The 14,211-nt window shown below is 41.0% G+C and overlaps 1 protein-coding gene across 4 annotated transcripts in view; it reads left to right on the top strand.

The window, feature by feature from the left end:
• The window catches only part of LOC105449598 (lachesin-like), a 198,577-nt gene that overhangs the window by 130,952 nt on the left and 53,414 nt on the right, over positions 1–14,211 (top strand). For 3 of the 4 annotated variants that reach the window (XM_011688880.1, XM_011688877.1, XM_011688878.1), the window contains one exon: positions 7,715–7,843. The exons of the other annotated variant lie outside the window; for it this stretch is intronic. The gene's annotated coding sequence lies outside the window, so the exon portion shown is untranslated. The remainder of the gene's footprint in view (positions 1–7,714; positions 7,844–14,211) is intronic. 4 annotated transcript variants of the gene reach the window in all.

Genomic DNA, 14,211 nt, shown 5'->3' with positions numbered 1-14,211 from the left:
TGTTTACGCAAAGCCGTAGTTGTGTAAATAAGACGGCATGCTAGAGCTGCAGATTTTTAACCCCGGCAGGAAATTAAGGTTTCCCCGCTTAGCAAAAGACATCCGTGATTAATGGAATCACAAGCCTCGCCGGAAGGACCGCGCGCTTTCAACGAGCTTTCGCAGCATTGCATGTAGCCTATGATATATTTACATATGTACACACGACCGGTACATGAGGTGGGCTAAAAAAGCTGAATCGAGACGCGTGGTCTCGAAGGTACGGACCCAAAAAGAACCCGGGGCGATGCCTAACGAGCTTCCTGCAGTCTCGGGACGTCGATTCTATGAACGGCATTCAGACTGCGTCTCGACGAGGAACGAAGAGCCCGGGGACCGACGTTGACAATCGGCAGCCGTGGCCATTGTCTCACGATGCGTTTCCGTCGCGCGGTCTTTTTTGGAAGCTTCAATAATAAAATCGCTGGTTTTTTTCCCCCCAAAAAATTCTATCCTCGACTTTCCCGCGGACGTAAGAAAAGCCTGAGATTGAGTATTAATTTGGGAATCGAGACGTTCTGGCACAAGATAAGTCGGTGGACATGTGTGTTTGAAAAACGTACATCTTGCCTCGTAGAAAATGATTAGACTTTCGTAATAAATATATTGTCTTACGATCGCATTACTTCAATGTCCACTTCTGATTGTAATTTTTGTATTATCATTTTTATCGTGTCAATTACGTTAAGAATATTCATTACACGAATATCTTAATTTATTGTAGCAACGTCGTGTGCTTTTTTTTATTTTCTTATCTTCACGCAACGCTTTATTTAAATGTTGCAGCTTTAATCGCGCAACGCTGTACATTAAGCGAAGTTAGCACCGGTAATATATGGGGATGCAGAAAGCACCACACCCCTAAAGCCATTAAAGACGGCCATTCTTCGCGCAAATAATGGGGAACATTTCGATTTGCGTTATTATGAAGTTGTATCCTTGAGGATACGGGTTATCGGCGGAGTACCTTTATTGCGATCGCGGCTAGAGCTCCGCCGCGCGCTGGGGGAATCAATAACGGGATACAATGAGTCCTGAGAAATAATAAAAACGTATAACGCATTCTGGACGGATACTCGAGGCGGCCGCGCCCGCGGCCATTGCAAAATTAATTCCCATGCACCCCGCGTTTTCTACTATCGTCCACACCCACGCACATACACGTACGATTATCCTCCGTATTTCTCCACCCTTCCACCCTCCAGGATCGAAACAATTTTACGCCTATAATTCAGCCGTTAAATCATACTCCAGGTATCATACTTTTTCGACATGAAGGGATAATAATATTGAATAATTAGCACAGGCGCGCAGAGTGAACGATCGATCGTAGTTAAACTCATGACGATGTGTTACGCATGATAAAGGGATTTTTAGATTTATATGGAGTCCTCGAAACAGCGATAAAATACAATGCATTACGTCAGGAATACGGCGCGCAGAATACGCACAGCCGAATCTCGAGTGGCACGTGGTTTGTTTAACGATCGGATAGCGTATATTCTCGGCGCACTTATTGTTCCATAAAATTAACGCGGTGTCCCATCGCGTAACACAAGAAACGCACGCATGCGAGTAATGGCTTTGAAGAGTCCACGGGGCTCTCTCTCTCTTTCTCTCTCTCTCTCTCTCTCTCTACGGACCCCTTTTTCTCCGGGAACACGCCGCTTTATCGCGGTGATCTAAAATTACCAGAAATTATGCAGAGCGCGAGCCATCTGTACAACGGGGCCGCATTGTTTGCGTATAAAGACCGCGTGAGTGGAAATATTATTTTTAATCGTCGCGCACACATTGTCGTACGTAACACGCGCCGAACAATACCCGGGGAGGTAAAGGTCCCCCGTAGCGTTGCTATATGCTCGCAACGGCCAATATATTCCATCCGAATAAAACGTAAACACGAATTACGGCGCGATTGATTGATTTAACGGTGCTCTTTAATAGTAATTAATCGCTAATTTATCGCTTTCCAGTCGATTTGCGTAAATTATTCCACGCAATCGTATATTGTAAATACTACGGGACACGCAGCATGCAAACTGCGAGCCAAAAGAAATATTTAATGTCACCCAACATTTGTGGTTTGTAATCGCTATAATAGTAATGACAGCGATCGAGTAATAGATAATTTTTTGTTTGTGAAATGTTCGGGCGCGCCGGCACGCGCGACGCAGAAGAAGGCGCGGCGAAATGTAATTTTTGTTCAAAGAGTTGGTCGGATGAAATATTTGTAAACCAAAATATTTGAACAATTTATCAAAAATGTATTAACCGAGAGATTAAAGGCATGCTTTTGTCATGCTCGTTGCAGTATTTCATTATCTCATTTTGAAAATTATAATCTAAAAATTTGCTCGTGCATTCTTGTCGATCGTTTCATATTTCATTTGTTTAAATTTTGATAATTAGTATACACAAGCAAGCAAATTATGTGTGATATTTACGATTAGAGAAAATGCCTTGTTATTCCAAGGGTAAGTACCTACTGCAGGCGAGATGCGCGCGACAATGCGCGACGCGCGAGCTTGATATCATTTTATATCGCGTAATCATGGCATCGCGCCGCGCCGCGCGCGAACGCGCGTATCATCGGCATTCGGCGCGGACACGTGAATACGCGCTTGATTACCCATTTGCATTTTTGATTGTACGACTGTAAATCAATTTAAAGCCGTGCTTCCGTTCTCTCGCGCTGACAGCACTCACGCCGTAATTTAGCGCGCTCCATCGCATGCATTTCGTCGCGATTGTCCGAGGACGTTATCCTCAGTTAAATATCGATATTTAAGGTGAACGGCCTGTCTGCGCGCTAATAACGATATTCTGAAATATGTTTGATTCATTATCGAATGGCTATTGGATAATATCAATTGTTACGTGTAATACGACGAAATATAAATGACTGTTTTAATAAGCAAATACGTTCTCCATTAAGATTATCACGTTAGGTATATCTCTACGAATATAAATTGTATATTAAATATTATATGAACGTAATTACAGTTTTCATTAGCTATCTGAATAATAAATGTTTGGACATAGAACTTACACGGATACGAAACTTTTTATATGAAACTCAGGAATCATATAGAATTTTTAATATACTGACACTAGATATCAATGTATCTTGTCAATTGATGTTTTCGCATTAAAATACGGTCCAATCTTTTGACTGTAGTATTGCAAATTGCCTGGTAAAATGTGGCATAATAACACTGCGGGAAGAAAAGCAATATCGTTGCAGTATCAGCTGCTTTTATTTGCAACGGAATGCACTTTCGTATATCGTAAAATATATCTTGAACGTTTGGCCTTTCGTCTGAGACATTTCGGAATATTACATTAGCGGCGGTTAGAAGAGAATCTCATTGAAATGCCGAAGGGAACATAAACGTAGCAAGCGCCGCGACGTGCTTTCTCGCTATTAAAGCTGAAATAATATTTAAACAGTTCTTGTTCATGATACTTAATTACTCGGAATATTAAATGTAAAATATCGAAAGAGTATTATGAAAAAAGATTTTCATAATAATTAGATAAATAAAAAAATGATGTAGTGCAAAGTTTATGAATTATATTATTCGTTTATTTTCATTAGCGTTTGCATAAATGTCTATCTCACATTTCACATAAATCATCGAAAGCAGTTTTTGCTTAAAAATTTTTAAGCCATACTCGATACATCACAAAAAAGAAAAATAAGAATTTGTCGAGGGGCAATATCAATTCCCTATCCGCTTCTCTGTAGCAGATTTCACTGCTAAGCAGATGGAAAAGCGGACAAAGCGAGAAATAGACTCGCGTGCGTCGGTGCGATTGTGAATGTGTGGACTATCGGACTACGAAATTGAATGAAGAGACGAATCGACAAGAGAAAATAAAAGAAAGAGAAAGAGAGTAAAAGAGAGAGGAGGAGAGGATAAGAATAACGGTCGAGAAAAGCGCAAATATCAGGAAAAAGCACCCGATCGCGAAATGAAAAATTGAAGATGCGCGTCGACGGGGAAGACGATGACAGCGAAAATTCGCAGGGAAAATTCGAGAATGGTGTATCAGAGAATTGAAAGAGAGAACGTTGTCGAAGAATTGAAACGCCGGAAACACGAAGCGCCGGGGAAAAACGTGGAAGATTACAAAAGGGAGACAAAGTGTAAGAGAATAAAGTACACAGAGGTGAAAACGTGAGCGGTGCATTTAACGTTTACACGCGGCTGTTTGACTTTTAATCCTCGAACGCGATTTTTGTATTACACGAATAAAGTCGAGCTGGCCGGTCATATTTAGCGCTAAACGCGGAATGCGAATGCGACGTAAAGGATAAGTAACGCGACGGGCAGAGAGATGCGATGGAAAAAAAGCAGCGAAATTCGTGGATAAAAGCGGGGTGGAATGTAACGCGATGAAAGAATGGAAATCCACTTGACTGTGAATCTCTAGCAAAAAAAAGGGATAAAAACGCGAAGTAATAAAGCGAAACGGTCAGCAAAGCCGTCTATCTCAAACTCAACTCGTGCAAAGATTAATCGCGTAAAATTAAATTGTAGAAATTATTAGAAATCTTTTCTGGTGACGCTTCAAAACAGAAGAAGGCGTGGAGGAGGAGAGTGCATTGCACGAAATAAGTGAAAGAATTAGTGTAGAAGCAAACGACGGGAAGTAACGACGGAAGGAGAGTACAGTAAAAAGGAAGCGTGAGCAAAGGGAAGGCACAAAGTAACGGAGAAACGAGAGGGACGCGAAATGTTTTTATCTCATAAGAGTACACTGGACGCAACTTGCTGTACATCTTAATATGATCACGAAGCATAAAGCCGTATCAAAAGCCGTACGTGGAAAATTGGTTAGAGGTAATTGAATGGTTTTACGGGACCACGCGCTACGGTCGCTGTTTCGAGATGAGGTTTGCTATGGCTACTGTAACATGCCCTGTGGTAACAGTAGAAATTTATTTGTAACGCGACGCTTAATTATTATAGGACGAGTAATATGAGTTCAACGTAAGGGAGAACATCGACATTAATGGTAATATGTATTTTAATATTATACAAGCTATCTTGAAAATGAGATAATTATTTTACTGGGAAATGCAAAAAAACAGTGACCGTTTGAAAATATTTATACGTATCGCGTTGCAAAATCATTCGCTTTATTAAATTAATGAATAATTAACTTCTTGACTTTTATATATTGTACTTTGTTATTTTTAAATGTCTTTGCTTCTTTTTTCCATGCAATTAAGAGCGTAATTTAGAACATACATAACATATATCCTACATTTACGCGATACGCGCACTATGCCGGTCAAAGATCTTTCTGGTTTTGAATATAACTACCTTATATTCTTGGCACAAAAGTAAGCAATTGCATTAACATCCAGTACGGTAAGCAAGGTTAATTAGGCATTCTCTTTTCATCTGCAGTCTGGCAGTATGGCGGAAAGGGAATAGGAAACAACGGTGTCAATCCGACTAACTCAAGTAATCCCAAATTAATTATAACCCGTCTGGAAATCTCTCGGTTTCGAATAAGCGAATCAGCCTTATGACGCATCAACGTCTATGCCACGCTAATTAACTAAATTTATATTCTTACATTTCTGATATTTAACTAAATATTCTCCCTGCATTTACACAATATATATATATATATATATATATATATATATAAAATAAAATCCTGTAGTTAAAAAACAGATCTCGCGCACTTTTATTTTTACGCTGGTATCGATAAATGGCATTACCGTGTATTCAAAATACCATCGCGTATCACATGCGTCAGTGCGACCGTTCCAAGCCGCTCGAAACCAAACTATATTCGATTAAAAACTTTTTAGCTTTGTATAACTTCTCCCACGAGAGCTATCGATAGCAACATAACTAGCGAGGAGGGGTTTAATTAACACGGAGATCAGGTCGGGCAGTCGAATTGGAAATTACTGGCGCGGAGTCGCGGGTAAGGTTAATCCCCGGAAAGCCCTCGGCTCACCCCGCGAGCCGGAGTTGGGGGAGGAGGGGTGAGATAGGGAGAAGGGGATGAGATAAAACGAGGCGACTCTCCGCACGAATCGAGACGCTCCGAATTTATAGGTTGTAGCTTTCGAATGTACCGGAGGCGGCTGCCTGCACCTAATTCGTATAACCTGAACGGCAAAGGCGCGGCTTTAAATATGCAACGGAGTCCGTCACCGCATGTTCCTTCGGAAATGCGGATACGGCGCGCGTACGTGCTGATACTTTGGACGAACTCATCGAGGAGCGCGAATGTTCGCCGCGAGTTGAAGATTTATGACCCCGATGATCTATGTGCGGTAGCATCAGGCTGATTGATAGAAGAGAATCGGCGTTTTATTTTATTTCTGCTTGTCGGACAGACGTGGTACTTAAACTGGGAGAACGTGCTCCGCGAGATTTTCTCTCGTGCAAATGTCTAAGAAGGTACTGCCAAACGGAATGCATTTTATAATTTACGTTCCAAGCGGAGGATGTATATTGAATTTAATATACTTATTTATTTTCAAGGGAGGGCATGATAAATATTTGAAATATTATTACACATATATATAATATTTGTATGTTGTAATTTACATAATATTGGGCAGAAATTTATTGGGCCTTAATTTCTGCTAAAAATAAAGCGACATTTACTAATGATCTATACGTTGTCATGTTCGCTTTTTTGAAGCGATTAAATCTTATGATTGACAGCTGGCTCACCGAAAGTAAAAATTTTAGCCGGGTAGACCGCAAAGCTTTACCGTGGTTTGAAATGCGAGGCTTTCAGTGGTGAAGAGATTCGCGTGATGTGCACGCGCCGTCGTACGCGCGTCACGCGCGTTCAAAAATATTGGGCGTACGGTAAAAGTGCAGCCCGACCTAAATACCAGGTAGAACCGAAATTTCCGGATTAAATTTTTCGCCGGCGGATTGAGGTTTCGCGTTCGCAATTATTGAAGAACGGCATACTTAGTTTTTGCCGCTACGTGCATTACCGACGAGAGAGAACGAGAGAGAAAGAGAGAAATTTTAGGTCGCGTGAAAGAATAACGTTCCTGGCTCTCCGAAAATGCGGGATCTCTCTGATTATTATCCGTTTAATTCAAAGTGTTACAGAATATTGTAGGACATTATAGCGTGAGAGAGCAGTATTTAACAGTTCTGCATATTAGATTGTCAGACAGATACGCATGTAAAATTCCATATGGAAAATATAGTATAATGTATAATAAAAAATCTGAGATATGAGTATACATATACACACATGGAAAGAATAATTTTGCTGGATCCAGATTTGAAAATAATTTTTGTTCAATAACCAAAATAATTTTATGCGAAAGTCAAAATGATTGCTAGAATATCAAAACGTTTTACAGCAATGCTTATCAATTTTAACGTTCCAACAAATTATTTTGATGATTCAACAAAAAATTATTTTCAGATCTGTATTCAGCAAAATTTTTAGACCTTTCAACAAAATCATTCTTTCCGTGCATATATGATATATATAAATATAAAATACATACAGTCTGAGATATATAGTTATCGTTATTAACTGAGATTAATTACGATAGCTTAGAGCAACGCGCAAATGGCCTCCTGTCCTGAATATATTCGTATACGTATATTAATAATCTCGTAGACACTCAACGATGGAATTGTTTTTTTTGTTTCCGCAGGTCAGTATGAGCAGGAAAGAGTTCTTAGCGACAAACGAAACGAGAAGCTAAGAACGCATGCCTAAATTAGCTTGGGAAGCGGATAACTTGCTGGTAAGCGGCTAACGGGTCACTTCTAGGGGATAATAGGTAAGTTCAGGACGTAAGCGCCTCGAGTATCTGCACTGCGGAGAGTGGAGATCTCGGGAGTAGGATTTAAATATCATTTGAAACGTTGGGAGAGTATAACCATCATTCTAATGAGAAACCTTCCGTGCCAGTTGCGACAGCTTAAAAATCTCGCGCGCGCCCGACTAATTAGTTATCGACCGGCAAATCGCGCTCCCAACGCTCGTCAATGAGAGGCTGCTTCGTTGGCTCGAAAAACGAGACGTCCGCGTCGTTATCAAGCTCGCGCGCGCTATGGAATGTAATTTCAAGAGTTTAATAAAGCGAGAGAGAGAGAGAGAGAGGGAGGGAAAAGCGCACTCGGGACACACGCTCGCAATTTGCGAGTTCGCATAATCGATGTATCGCCGCTGGTCATATTGGAGGGATCTTGCTGCAGCGTGTGCGTTATCGCGAAGCCGTTTACTCGCTCGCTCGCTTGCTCGTTACAGACGTATTAATGGTATATTCATGCATTACAGAGTATTCTAATATAGTCTCGAACTAGCGGCATCATGATGCCCTATCTATTTCAGATTGCGATGCATCGCGAAATTACGCGATAGAGTAGCGCAAAAAGGCGGTATCTTTAATCAACTGTTAATTTAAATTAAATATCTAAGAATCCGCGCAATTGAAATTAGCACTGCGGCGATAACGAACTGTGCAAATAACCAATGCAACTCGTTTGCGCGCAACGTTGGCGTAATGAATGAATTGTATAATCGCGCCGCGCCGGGGACGCGCTTTCGGGGGGTATCGACGATAATCGCGTTTTACTCCAGCCACCCCCGATATTTCGTGGGTCACCCGGTTTTAACGGCGGGCATGCACGCGCACATAAACGCTGTACAAGCACCTCATCGCATTTCGACACACACGCCGGGGTGAGTTTTGCCTGTGGTGGGCCGTCTCGCGCGCGCACATTCACAATAAGAGAGAGAGGGAGAGAAAGAGGGGGGAGGGGGACACAGATACGCACGCAACTTGTAAATGCATCCCTCACCGATGAGGAGAGGGATGAAAGCGACGCTCGCGGAGTCGACGATAAAGAGCGCACCGAAGGGTTGGAAAAGGGAGCTAACTTCGCAGACAGTTTAAACCCCACGCCACGCTGCGCCGGTCGGAAATCCGCCCACTCCATACGGCCCGCGAATCCGAGCGGTATACTACTTGACCGTTCAAGTGGGGTCTGAATAGCGAATATCTTCGATATTCGCGTGGAAAGTTTCGGCCGCGTGCTCTAACGAGCCCACGTGTTATGCATTACATTGGCGGGTATGAAATTAACGCTACGAATGCTGCGACGAGGACCCTTGATAAGGCAGAGATATGTACTTTTAAATGAACTCTGAAACAAAATGATAGTGTAACGTATCATTTTCGAGGCATTAATAGGTATGTGCAGTAAAAAAATGTAAATTCTTCGTTATTAATAGGAAATGGAACTCTTACTTTAAGTTGCATGCGTAAATATGAACTTGCGATTCAAAAGTTACGCCTTTAAATATATCTTACATTTTTGTATAGGTATTGTAGAAATGGTATTCTATCGCTAAAAGTAGTTAATAATTGCTTGATAACGTTTCATACATTTTCTTTACTAAATTTTCTCTCTCATCAAAGAAATGTTCTGAAGTTCTTTTCCCATTCGTTTATATTTATTCTTCAGATACTCTATTTATAATTCACTTATTACAAAGCTAAATAAATTGGCCGAATGATTCATTGATTGAGTGGATAATGTGAAGACTGAAATATGCTGTCCACATTTAATATGCTCGCATAATTAATGGTTATACCAGCCAAATGAAATTTTGTTCAAGTATCGATGAGTCCAATAATACCATGAGAGTACAGTGAAATAGAGATTTTAGTGGCTTTCGATTCAACTCATACTCCTCGATCTCTTCGCCGCCGCTGGGAAAATATGATTTATCAGTTTTCCTCGATATACATCGTATGATGAGACTGTTGTTTGTGTATCTTCTCGACTATATTTGGATTTTCTTTAATGAAAATCCGATTGGCAGGAGAAATCTTCTTATATAAGGCTTTCTCTTAACACGCTTTCGTATAACGTCGTATTCTAGCGTAGTTAAAAATAAGCGTATTTTCGATTTTGTTTATTCATCTCTATTTACGTTTATTGTTACCTCTGGGAAATATTTGTGTGAAAATGTTTCGACAGTCCCGAGACAGTCCCGTGCAAAAGTTCATTATCGCGCTCGGTCGCGCGTTCGCGACAATATTGAAATTCGTAAAAATTATGATGTCCACGGATTATCGCGGATGACAGCGTGCTGATCGACGAATTGCCGGTAAATTGAGTTCGGTCGACACGTTTTCGGGCCGCAATATTATTACAGTAGTATGAACTGACTGGTTTTATTGTCCGCATTAACTCTGCAGCGGATTTCCGGCCGACGAAGGCAGCACCGAGTGAACGAAATAATTACCGGTATCACGCATATTTACAGCGCGCGTAAGGGACCGAATATGGGGTTTTAACCGAAATGCGATTTTGCGCCGCGTATTTTCATCAATTTCGCGCGCATTCGAGCTGCTCGGCGGTGTGTAATAGCGTGATTGAATATCTATCGATTTATCATGTAACAAAGTGGTCCCTCATGAGTTTTCAGAAAAAAGCAGTCCGGGAATTAAATAGCGAATTGTCCGTTTGCTTATTGCATGTTTATAAACGGCTCTTACTTTGAGGATGATTTATAAAAATATGAAGGATGAAAAGGTTCTGTAAAATACATTTAATTGAAATGAATGAATATATCTCGTTCGAAAACAACCCACATGGATACGTGTTCGTCATGTCGCAAATAATGTAAAACGTATAACAGATATTAACGTCGATAATGAACGCGCGATTACAACGGACACCGCTAAATTACGCTAAATTTCTTGCGGTAGTGATCGCTGTCAACGTTTTAATATTAGCCGTATATTTTCGGCCGTACAACGTGATCACGGGATTATTGTCAAAATTAAATTCCGGACGGACAATACAATATCAGTAACATTCTCACTTTTCCATTGGCGATCGCGCGGTATTATTGCCCGGAATGAAATTTCGGGCGATAATGTAATATCGGTAATACTCTCGCACTTTTCCGTCATGCGCGACCGCAGATTATTATTCGAAATTAAATTTCGCCGAGTCGCCGCGCAGTCGTCGCGCGATACGTGCGGCCGTCGATCGCAATCGTACATCTCGATATAATATTGCAGGTCCGATTGATCGCGCGAACGAACGCATCGATATGCGCTCCGGTTCGGTCCCATAAATTCCCCTCTCCCAGCGCTTATCGATTAATCGGCAGAGTAAAAAGCGTTGGCACAGTGCGTACTGCGGGCAGAGCGGTCTACTTTTACATTATTTTCTCGTTACTGAAATCAAAGCGTGCCATTCGAAACGCTCGATTTCCATTTGAATCATGCCTCAATTCGTGTCGTAACTCTTATAAGTACTTACAATAAAATACGCTTAATACGCCGTAATGCATCTTATCAAATCGCAACTGCGATATTTTAGATGCGAAGAAGAAGAAAAGGAAGATAAAAAAAACAGAAAGAATGTTTACTTTAATATATAAATTATAATGACGATGTGTACGTATTGTAATGTGTAATTGAATTTAATATTGAAAAGCTTATAATTTATATAATAATAATACATAATTTATAAGATATTGAATTTTTCAGCATTAAATTCAATAATAAATTTACACATGCACACACACACACATCGTCTCTTTAATATATAAGATATTAAAGTTTTTGTACAATTCAGTTTTTGGATTAAAGTCAATAGAATATATTTATCATGATGCATCTTGCGAAAACGCAATTGTGATTTAGACAAAGATGCAAAGAGGAAGAGTGAGAAACAAAAAGAAAAAGAGTAATAACTTTTTTATTTTAATATGTGAATTATAATGATGTATATGTTCATTTATTTAGTCGTATTAAATGAGTAAGACACTACACTAGAATTTCCGTGTGTCCATAGAGAAAGTTTTATATACAACTGCATTAAATTACTCAACTTTGCAGCAAGTGCAGTAGAATATAAAAGTAGATAGGATTATATTTCGAATGTATGATTATAAAAGTACGTACCGATCTCATGTTAGAGTCAAACGAGTTACGACGGAGTCTCTCCCCCGTAAGTTCACGCGCGCGCCGATGATGGTCCTACGGGAAACTCCGCCGTCCTATAATTGAAGTTCGCCGACATGTACGGCAGCTAACGAGCACGTGGTTGCACCTTCCGGTCGTTCCTATCGTGTGACCCTTTCCGAACGCGTCGGCGATAACGACAAATACAAAACCCTAACAGGTGCTATATCGATGACGTCGCCGCTCCTCCGGCGCATTGTCCTCGGACACCGCAACCTTTTGACTTCGACGGACCTATGCTCTCGAGCATGACCGAAGATAACCCTTTCATCTGAATACGTCTGAATACGCTCTGCGGACTTTTGTGCGGAGCCAGGTGTCCGACAACGTCACACTCGGACAGAGAAACCTTTGCGTTCGTGCAAAAACACGAGTCCTCCGAAAAATGTTTTCCATGTTTTTTCTTTGTAACTAAATTTGTTGATTTAAAAAAGGGATCTACTGTTAATTCGGAAAAACTTCTCTAATAATGTTGTAACGCTTAAAATAAATACAATTATAGAACACGTTTTTGCACATTTTTGCACGATAATTACAATATTAAAATTAAGCTTGTAGCAAAATAACTGCGAATAATAATTTGCATGTCGATATTGATTTAGTATTTTTATTCTTTGAATTTCGCAGTGGATCGACTGTAAAGTGGTTAGATCACGACTCGATTTCGGATTTTCATCTGATTAATACCATTGCGATAACTGCAGTAATGTAGTGATTATATCGCGACCGTAATTTCGATATTTGCACGGGCCATCCACGACTTCCAAAAGCATGCGTGTGCGGGTGTGTGCGTGGCAAATATTATGCCAATAATTACACATCGCAATGATACTTTATATTGAATTCGCGTCGGTAATAACCGAAAGCATACCTAAATTTGCACAACACACCCGCATACGCGCGTACATTTATACTATTTTATTTTAACAGAGAGGAAATATCACCACTCTATTATTTGATTTATCTGTAATTTTATCGTCGAGGTAGTAATTTATGTATTTATATTGATTTAATTATTACAATAACAAGAGATTTTACGTGTTTCTTGATCAAAGATAATCCTGACGGCACATCGTTAACACAAAGATTGTCCTGCCCTGAAATCGGCGGTCTCGGTGATCACCTCGCGTAGACGAGTCTCGTCGTCGACGGATCGCAATTACGTCAAGTTATAGCGAGGAGGCATTCAGGTTCATTCGATCAAAGTTGATCTCAATTATCGAGCGCCGGATCAGAGAGCGATACTTTGACGGACGCGTCTCAACGAGCTGGCGGGGCGAACGGGGACGATTTCCGGTATCGTTGTATTTATGGGGACGTGCAGCGTGTGTAATAGCTCCGAGGGATATAGAGTAGAACGTAACTCAGCATCAAGAGAGCCGGGCCCGGGTTACCGGCCGCACCATCGCCCGTAATCCGGGGCAACACGCTCGCCCCCATCATCCCCTGGTCGCCGCCACCACCACCATCGCCGCGCCCCCATAGGTGTATACCCCACGCGAGACTACAACCGCGAGCGTTCCACTTGCCAGTTACTTTGAGGTCGGGCCACCCACCCACCGATGCGGTGTCCACCCTTCACGCCTCGGCGGATCCTTCCCCCGGGCTTCCCCTGTCCACTCGGATGCGATAGCATCTTAATCGTGCTAATTCGCGCCCACCCATCACCGGCCGACACCAGGTATACCGTGTTACTGGCCACGCCGGGGATTTTGAGGCTTTACCGCCGTGGCAGCATCCAAATTTAATATAGAAGCCTCGGGATGATCCGTGCATTGGTACATCGATCGCAAAAAAGTCTTTTGCTGATTTATTTCTGCTGTTGTAAGAGTATCTTTAATATGCTGTGTGTGCAGAAAGGATCCATTATCACATGTAAAAATTGTTTTAATAGTACATAGTAACGTTTGTTCTTCGACTGATTCCGACCTGATTTCGAAACAAAAATACTTTGATGTTCTATTCAATTCATTTTTGACGTATATATTTTAGTGTCATTTCGCGCAAATGTTTTCATTATATTGAAAACTTCATTATTTTTGTCTAGCGAAAAAGTAAGATATTCATCAATCGTGCTGATTTATAGCGTGTGAAGGGATTTGAGTTATTTACTTCTTGGCATTGATTTAAAAAACTGCAAATATCTGCAAATACAT

Source organism: Wasmannia auropunctata, unplaced genomic scaffold, assembly GCF_000956235.1.
Source record: "Wasmannia auropunctata unplaced genomic scaffold, wasmannia.A_1.0 LD336074.1, whole genome shotgun sequence".
Taxonomy (NCBI): Eukaryota; Metazoa; Arthropoda; class Insecta; order Hymenoptera; family Formicidae; genus Wasmannia; species Wasmannia auropunctata.
The sequence above is the reverse complement of the archived record's forward strand: the minus strand, read 5'-3'. Positions and strand labels throughout refer to the sequence as shown.